This window comes from Panicum virgatum, chromosome 6K, assembly GCF_016808335.1.
Source record: "Panicum virgatum strain AP13 chromosome 6K, P.virgatum_v5, whole genome shotgun sequence".
Lineage (NCBI taxonomy): Eukaryota > Viridiplantae > Streptophyta > Magnoliopsida > Poales > Poaceae > Panicum > Panicum virgatum.
This window is the reverse complement of record NC_053141.1, coordinates 10,936,913-10,944,774: the sequence shown is the minus strand read 5'-3', so window position 1 is coordinate 10,944,774 and position 7,862 is coordinate 10,936,913. Positions and strand designations below refer to the sequence as shown.

At 45.8% G+C, this 7,862-nt stretch overlaps 1 long non-coding RNA gene across 1 annotated transcript; it reads left to right on the top strand.

Moving 5' to 3' along the window:
• Positions 1-5,111: 5,111 nt before the first annotated feature.
• On the top strand, positions 5,112-6,548 carry LOC120711722. Its single transcript, XR_005690453.1, has 2 exons — positions 5,112-5,370; positions 6,300-6,548. It is a non-coding gene; the product is annotated as an uncharacterized LOC120711722 (long non-coding RNA).
• The last annotated feature ends 1,314 nt before the right edge of the window (positions 6,549-7,862 follow it).

The following is a 7,862-nucleotide window of genomic DNA, read 5'->3' as shown; positions in this document are numbered from 1 at the left end:
GGGGTTGCTGAAGTCCCTGTTCAAGGCGGGACAATCCATGGCATGACGATTCCAAAAGGATACGCTAGAGTCATGGTTGACCGTGTTGAGAAAGAATGGGAAGACCTCGACCTCGAGATCCCTGGAGGCGATGGAGAAGAGGAACTAGGACAGGCCCTCCACACTTGGATCTGTTGGAAAAACAGTACATAAAAATTGTAGGAAGGGATCCTAGCCCGTCTTCGAGGTCACCGCCAGCTGCTCAAGGGTCTCCGAGGCCCAGTGTGGATCCACCGTCACCGCCCGCAGCCCAGGACCCCAGCGTTAGTCCATCGCCGTCACCAGCCGCTTCCGGGAAGCCTAGTGTTATTCCGCCTCCGCCATCTCCTCGCCCCGCAAAGAAGAAGAAATCTGCTTTGGTGCCGCCACCGCCACCTCCAAGATATAAGAAGACCCGAGAACGAAAGAAGAAAGAGAAGCTTGCACCAGAGAAGTCAGGTTACGAAATGACTCCAGAGGAATTGGATGCTTGGGTGCAAGAAGACGTGCGCAAGCAGTTGAAGCCAAAGAAGCCTCCGCCAAAGGAACCAGTGGATCCGGCAGCGAAGAAATTCTATCTATCCATGATGTGCCAACCAAAGCCTCCACTGATGTCGGACTACGACCGCTCGATTACAAAATCATGGGAGAAGAAGAGTAATCGGAGGTACAACCAAGTCCCCCAGCTCGGCGAACAACCCAAACAAAGCGTACCCCCTCTAGTAGTGCTTTCAAAAGAGGATGAAGCTACTGCTGAGTTTGTCAGGGAACGAAACGAACCTCACAAAAGCTCAGCTCCTAGGTCAGAAAAAAATCTCGGTTCACCAAGGGGCAGGAAGAAAGCCATTTGTACTGGGGGAACCTCTGATGTGGCCCGAGTTGATTGACACCCTACCAACAAGAATGCGTGAGTTACATCAGTGGTACTTGAAAGCATGTACAGAGGGGTATATAATGCTAGCTGCTCGAATTAAACATACCCATTTCTATCGGGGAATGGATGACATTTGGATTGATTTTGACCATTTTTTGTTTCTATTCCATCAAGACGCCCTAGACAAGTCCCTCGTCAGTGTATGGTCTATGTAAGTGTTTTCTATCAATTGTATACTCTAGCTCTTCTAAGTCGTTTAGATTTCTCATTCTCTCCTTTTATTTGTAATCGTGCAGGATGAAAATGCAAGAATGCCGGAAGAGCGGGATTTACAACGTTGGCTTCATAGATCCGAATGTTGTACATGAGTGTGTACGCAAATATCCTAATCGGACCGAGAATAATTTAGTCATGTCCTTGGAAGGGCAGCACGATCGCACATTCATTCTGTTGCCGTACAACTTCAAGTGAGTCCTTTCACTTTTTGAGTCACTTCAACTAGCCAATAAGTATATATATCTAACATTTCTTGTATCCATATGTATGTATCAACAGTTTCCACTGGATACTACTTGTGATCGAAATCGATCGGTCCCGAGTTACTGTGTGGGACTCCTTGAATAAGCCACCAGACTTATATCAAAATCTCGTAGACATCATGCAAAGGGCATGGTCTCGGTTCCTCAAAACACAATTAGGAGTCGCGTCAACACCAACTGAGCTTGAATTCAACTATAACAAGCCGGTACGAATATCGCACATCTACTTTCATTTATTCAAACAGCATGAATATTTCATAACATGTATATATGTATATATGTATATAGTGTTTGAGACAGCAACAAGGAACCAACCTCTGCGGATACTACGTATGTGAGCATATGCACTTTTTTTGCAGAGAAACCAAGAGGGTGACATAAGAAAACTTCGAAGTACGTATAACATTATTAACAATTTCTTGTATCTAATTCCATGCAGGTACTAAAATAAACTATTGGTGTTTATTTGTTGTTGATAGATTTGGAGACTGAAAGAGAACATCATCGAACCGGAAAGAATCAGGGCAATTCAAGAAGCACTCTGTGGATTCCTGTTGGATGAGGTGATAAATCAAAATGGTGAATTTTATTCCAATCCAATGATAAGTGTGGCTCGAGCTGATAAACTCAACAAACGCCGCAAGAAGGATGCCGGTGCCGATAATGATGCAGATGATTAGAATTATTGAAGAATTTGTCGGAAAAAACTTATGAGAATTCATACTTGTAAATATTATTGTCTTTTATCCATGTATGTATATAATTTCTAACATTTCTTTTATCCATGTATGTATATGTATATACTTTTTTTTATTTGCTTTGCTCCATATACAAATACGAATTTTAGATACGAGTACGAGTACGAATACACAAACCGCTACGAGTACGACTACTAATACTAATTAATTGAAATTGAAAGGAAAAGAGAACAAATATAAAGCATCAAAAAGAAAAAAAATCATTTAGTACCGGTTGGTATTACCAACCGGTACTAAACTGCTCGGCCTAGCTGCTGGCGTGGCCAGCAGTTTAGTACCGGGCCAGCTGACCGGTACTAAGTGCGCGTGCACTTAGTACCGGAGGAGCGGTACCGGTCGGGAAACCGGTACAAACCGGGGGTTCCCGGCCGGTACTAATGAGAGATTTTCTAGCAGTGGGTGATGTCCGGCGACACTATCACCGTCGGTTCGTGTTACAAACCAGCGGTGATGAGGCACATTACCGCCGGTTCATGTTACAAACCGGCAGTGGTAAGCCTGCACAGCACAAAACCCATATCGTCGGAAATAGAAATCCTTTGATAGTACAAGGGATGAACATTTAGCTCCCAAGTTCCTAAATGGGAGTGAGGTATACAAAACCGTTAGTAAACTAAATGTTGTACTGGGAAAGAGCAAAGGAAGTGTACCCGCTTGAGCCGATTCTTTGTGGAAAAAGAAATCCTTATTTTGGAGACTCCCCTTGGAGGGACTTGATTGTTCGTCACGCACTTGATGGCATGCATCTAAATAAAAATGTTAGCGAGAGCACGCTCTCAACATTAACGGCCATCAAAGGCAAAGGAAAAGACTCGCTAGAAACTCGACAGGACCTACAAGATATGAATGTCAAAAATTATATGCATCCAATCATTCAACTTGATAAGAAGAAGAAGCTTCCGGTTGGGTCTTGGACCTTGAATAATATTGAGAAAAGGAAGATTTGTAGTTTCTTCCATGAACTCAAAGTGCCTACTCGCTACTCATCAACATCTAAAGGCTTGCAAACATGAAAGAGTTAAAATTCAACATTAGTTGCAAAAAGGCCCATGATTGTCATGTCATTATAACACAATTGCTCCCAGTTGCTCTGAGGGGCGTCATTCCTGTGAAGGTTAGCGCTCATTCTTCAACGCAATGTTAGAGGGATAATCATCTAGAGGTTACTTCTACAAAAGCTAAAAATAATTATCAAGAATATGAGAGATCACTACAAGCAGAATGGTTTAGAAATACTTCTTGTGGCCCTTAAAATTACTCTTAGAAACGTACTCCCTGGACAAGCTAATTGTTGAATTACTTCTCAGATCATTTTAAACTACATTGGATAAAATATGGTGATGGTGCAGATTCAATTTGATTAAAAGTTACTTGTGGACATGCTAAGATGTAAATTACTTCTCCAAACATCAAAAATTACTCTTGGTCGGAGTGTATTACTACTATGAAATTTCAAATGAGTTTTGGATAAAATCTCCCCTAGTTGGGTAAAAATCAATTGGCTAAAATGTGAGTTCGTATATACTAGTGTGTCTAACCACTACAAAGTCAAGGTCAATAAGGGCATGAATTTTACTTAGCAATAATGCAGAAAGATTGTACTTAAAAGGTTTATACCAACAGGTGAATAAAGCTTTTGCCTCAATCTTTTTTGTGGCTGCCACAAAAAAAATCCGAACAACTGCTTATCATTAGACCTCAAAACAACATTAAGGGCCTATTTGGCAGGGCTTCGCCTCCTCCAAAAACAGCTCCGGCTCCGGCTCCGGCTCCTTTGGTGGAGCGGCTTTTTCTGGTGGAGCTGGAGCCGTTTTGGAAAATGTTTGGTAAAACAACTTCACCTGTTGGATTAAGGTTTTAAATTGTCTAAATTGCCCTTTTTCTTTTTCTTTTCTTTTTTCTTTCTTTTCCTTTTTTCCCTCTCCTTTTCTTTTTCTTTCCCTTTTTCATTTTTTCCTCCTCTCCTCTTATCCATTCGCCCCGTCTCCTTTCCTCGCGACTCTCGTCGCCCAGCCCCACCGCCGCCTCCTCCTTCAAGCGGCGGCGGCCTCCGGAGCCGCGCGGCACCGCCTCCTTCCCCTCCGGCGCCGCCGCTTGACCTCCCGCCGGAACCCGCCGCCTCAAACTCCCGCCGTCCGCCACCGAATCGAGCTCCCACATCCGCTCGGCCTCCCACCGTAGCCCGCCGCCGTGGCCGGCCGCCGCTCGGCCTCCTGCCCTACCCCGCCGCGCCACGGGCTCCCGCCCTGCCTCAGTCTCTCGCCGCTGTCCGGCCTCTGCAACCGGCGAGACTGGCCGAGGACGCCGCAAGGAGGGGGCAAAGGCGTCAGGGGAGACGGAGGAGCCTCTTGAGCTGCGCGGAGCTACGATTTCGTGGCTCCGGCCCCCGTGTGAAAGCCACAACCGGCTCCAGGTGCGGCTTCTGGTCCGGAGCCGGTGGAAAATCCACCGTATGGCAGGGCTCCGGGCAGGGTTTCAAAAACCGGTGCTACTGTTCAAAACCGGAACAGTAGCACAAAAAATGACTTTTGTATTTTTGGATTTAGAATCATAAAATATAAAAAACCGGACCTGGTTTACCGTCCCAAACCGAACCGGAAACGGAAAAAAATCCGGAAACTAGCGGTTCCCGTCCGGTTTTTGAACCCTGGCTCCGGGTGAAGCCGCTGCCAGAGCTGTTCTTGGAGCCGTGCCAAAAAAAAAACCTAAAAAAATCACCGCCGGATAGAGCTGGACCCGACGGTGACGTGCAGCATCACGGTGAAGTGTTTTGAGGTCGCACCTCCTGCTCGAAAACCAAAATCACCCCGCACCCCTCCTCCAAAATTCCCCCGCGCTCCCCTCCTGCTGGCGCCGCCCTCCGCTCCGTGCTTCCCCACCCCGAGCCCCTCCCGCCGCGCCGCGCCGCGCCGCCTCGCCCGCCCCGAGCCCCTCCTGCTGCCGCACCGTCCCGCGAGGAGGTCCGGCGCCGCCCACCCCGAGCCCCTCCTGCTTCCGCGCCGTCCCGTGTAGAGGCGCGCCGCCGCCCCGAGCACCTCGTGCTGCCGCGCCGCCGTCCGCGAGGAAGTCCAGCTTCGCCCACCGTCCATGCGCGCACCGCGTGCCGTCGCGAGGAGGTCCCGCCGCCGCCGCCGCCGCCGACACCCGCGCCTCCGACCCGACCCCGGCGCCGCATCCCTCGGTGAGCGACCCAAACAAGGCTAGGAGTATACTTCAGATTTTGTCCATTGATGACAGTAACGACTGAGCATATTATGTGGGTTTAGACTGAGCTGCAGAAATTATGGCCTCCAAAAATATAATTCAGGAAAGTGTCTAGAGTTAGTTTTGGTTGTAGTGGTTTCAGACCTTCACAGTGATAAACCATATCGAAGTAGTGAATAAAATGGATTTAGCTGCTGCTGCTGCTGCTTTCTTGCAATTTTGCTTTGTAATTGCTCAACTGTTGAAAGATAAATTTTCAAAGAGGAAGCTTTTTGTTAAACTTTATTTTAGTAGTTCATGTCATTTCTCTTTGCTGATTTAAGGTTATGAATTCACAAGTATAGTGGAATTACCTAACTTGTATGTACTCCCTGCAAAAACTGAAATAATTGTCTATTCTCTTTTTACCCAGACCAACAGTATCAATTCTAGATTTTCTTGTCGATTCTAGATATGCAAGCCCACTAGTCAGCCTACTGCAAAATGTGGTTGCAAAGCACAGCACATTGCAAATTCTAGATAGAAGTTTCAGTATTGCAAATTCATTACCTGAGTACCCTGCAACTGCTATGAATTTTTACGAGACATTAGCTTGATTAGTGTCCTGGAGCCTGTATGTTCTCAACTTATGATCTGTGTTCAAATTATATCTATGAAATGCTACCTTTGTGTCATCTATGATGTCATCTGAAATAGATACCCAAATGACTAATTTTTCATGACTAATTACATGTCGGCTGAAAATAAATGTTGCTGCATGAAAGCACTATTGCATACATCAAAGCATTATGTGCCATGGCAGCCATAGGCCATAAGCTGTTCCTTTTTATGTTATTATGCCTGCACCTAGATACCTGAAAATTATTTTTACTTATCATTTTGAGAAAACCAAGCTTCTTTACTTAGATGCAGGTATAATTTGAGTGATTTTCCCGATTCAAGTCTTGTCGTGGGAAACAAGCTGAGAACAATGCGGGAAATGATAGAGGGACCCCTGGTAATGTTGAGTACAGCATAGGTGTAATGCATAGATCATATCGTTCTTATCAAACATTGTAATATATTGGACTCTTTGTTTTAATTTCGATGTATATGAACTCTTTGTTTTAATCTTGATGTATGGACTCTTTCATTTAATCTCGATGTATGAGCTCATATAGTTGAATTTTGCTATTGTAATTATATATTATATATGTTGTACAAATGGTGCAATATTATTATATGTATATATATTTTTTTAATGGAAAAAAGGTCTTCACCGCCGGTTCCAAATACAAACCGGCGGTGATGAGCACTCATCACCAACGGTTTATGAACTGGTGGTGATGGCCCCTTCTATCACCATCGATTTAAATCCAACGCCTCTCAAACCGGCAGTGATACCTATTTCAAACCAGCGGTGATACCTATTTCAAACCGGCGGTGATAGGGAGTGCTGGAGTAGTGGATATCCGCCCCGCTGCCATCCTTAAGTATGTTTCAATTGGAAGCGGAGGCAATGGAGATTCAAGATAGAGCATGAATGGGACGCGCTGAGCAATTTTGCATTTTCTGCCTAGTCACCTTGTGAAAGATATACAGTTGTTCGACCCAAGCTTATCTGTTAAGATCAAACCCTCAAAGCTGCTGGATAGATATTGCCAAACTCGCAGTCTCACCATACTAATACGAGGTACTAACTGGCAAAAAACAACGTTTTTATTTCTTTTCATGCATGGAGGTTGGACCCAGGAAAATAAAAGGTTTCAACTGCTGTTAGTTCGTCGTTGATAGTGGTTCCGCCAGAAATGAAATAAAAGTTGTATGGATACTGATTATTCAAAGTTGTATGAATACTGATTATTCAGTAAAATTAACATGAATTATGTTGCGGTCGTATTGTGGATACATGATTGACTACCAATTTTGAGAATTTCAGTTTACCGTATATATGGACCCTACCCTTAGCATTGTAGGGACATACTTTTCCTTATCTATTCCCGCACATGGCAAATGTGTTGTTACAACATTTCATATATATGTGTCTACTGCCAATTGAGCATGTATTAGACTATCTGCAATGGTACCTCTTAAATTTCACCCTCCAAAGTAATATATTCAGTACCCTGTAAATTTTCCATCCTCTATCTGTTATCTCAATTGCAACGGTGCCCTGTAAATTTTTCATCCCGTGCTCGCTGCCGTCGCCGTCGCCGCCGACACCGACGCTGACACCGCCCGGGCCCTCGCCTTTCACCTGCGCTCGCCCACGTCCTCGGCTCGTCGCCATGCACCTCCACTCCGCCTGCACTGCAGCACGCGCCGGTTGCCCCGCCGAGCCGCCTCTGTCATCGACGCGCCGAGCTGCCGCCGCCGCCTCGCCGAGCGTCGGAAGCTGGTCGGCCCCTCCTCCCCCACGCCGGGAGACAGCGACAAGGGGGAGGTGGCGGAGGAGAAGGCCTCCACGAAATTTGGGGCAGGGGGCGGCAT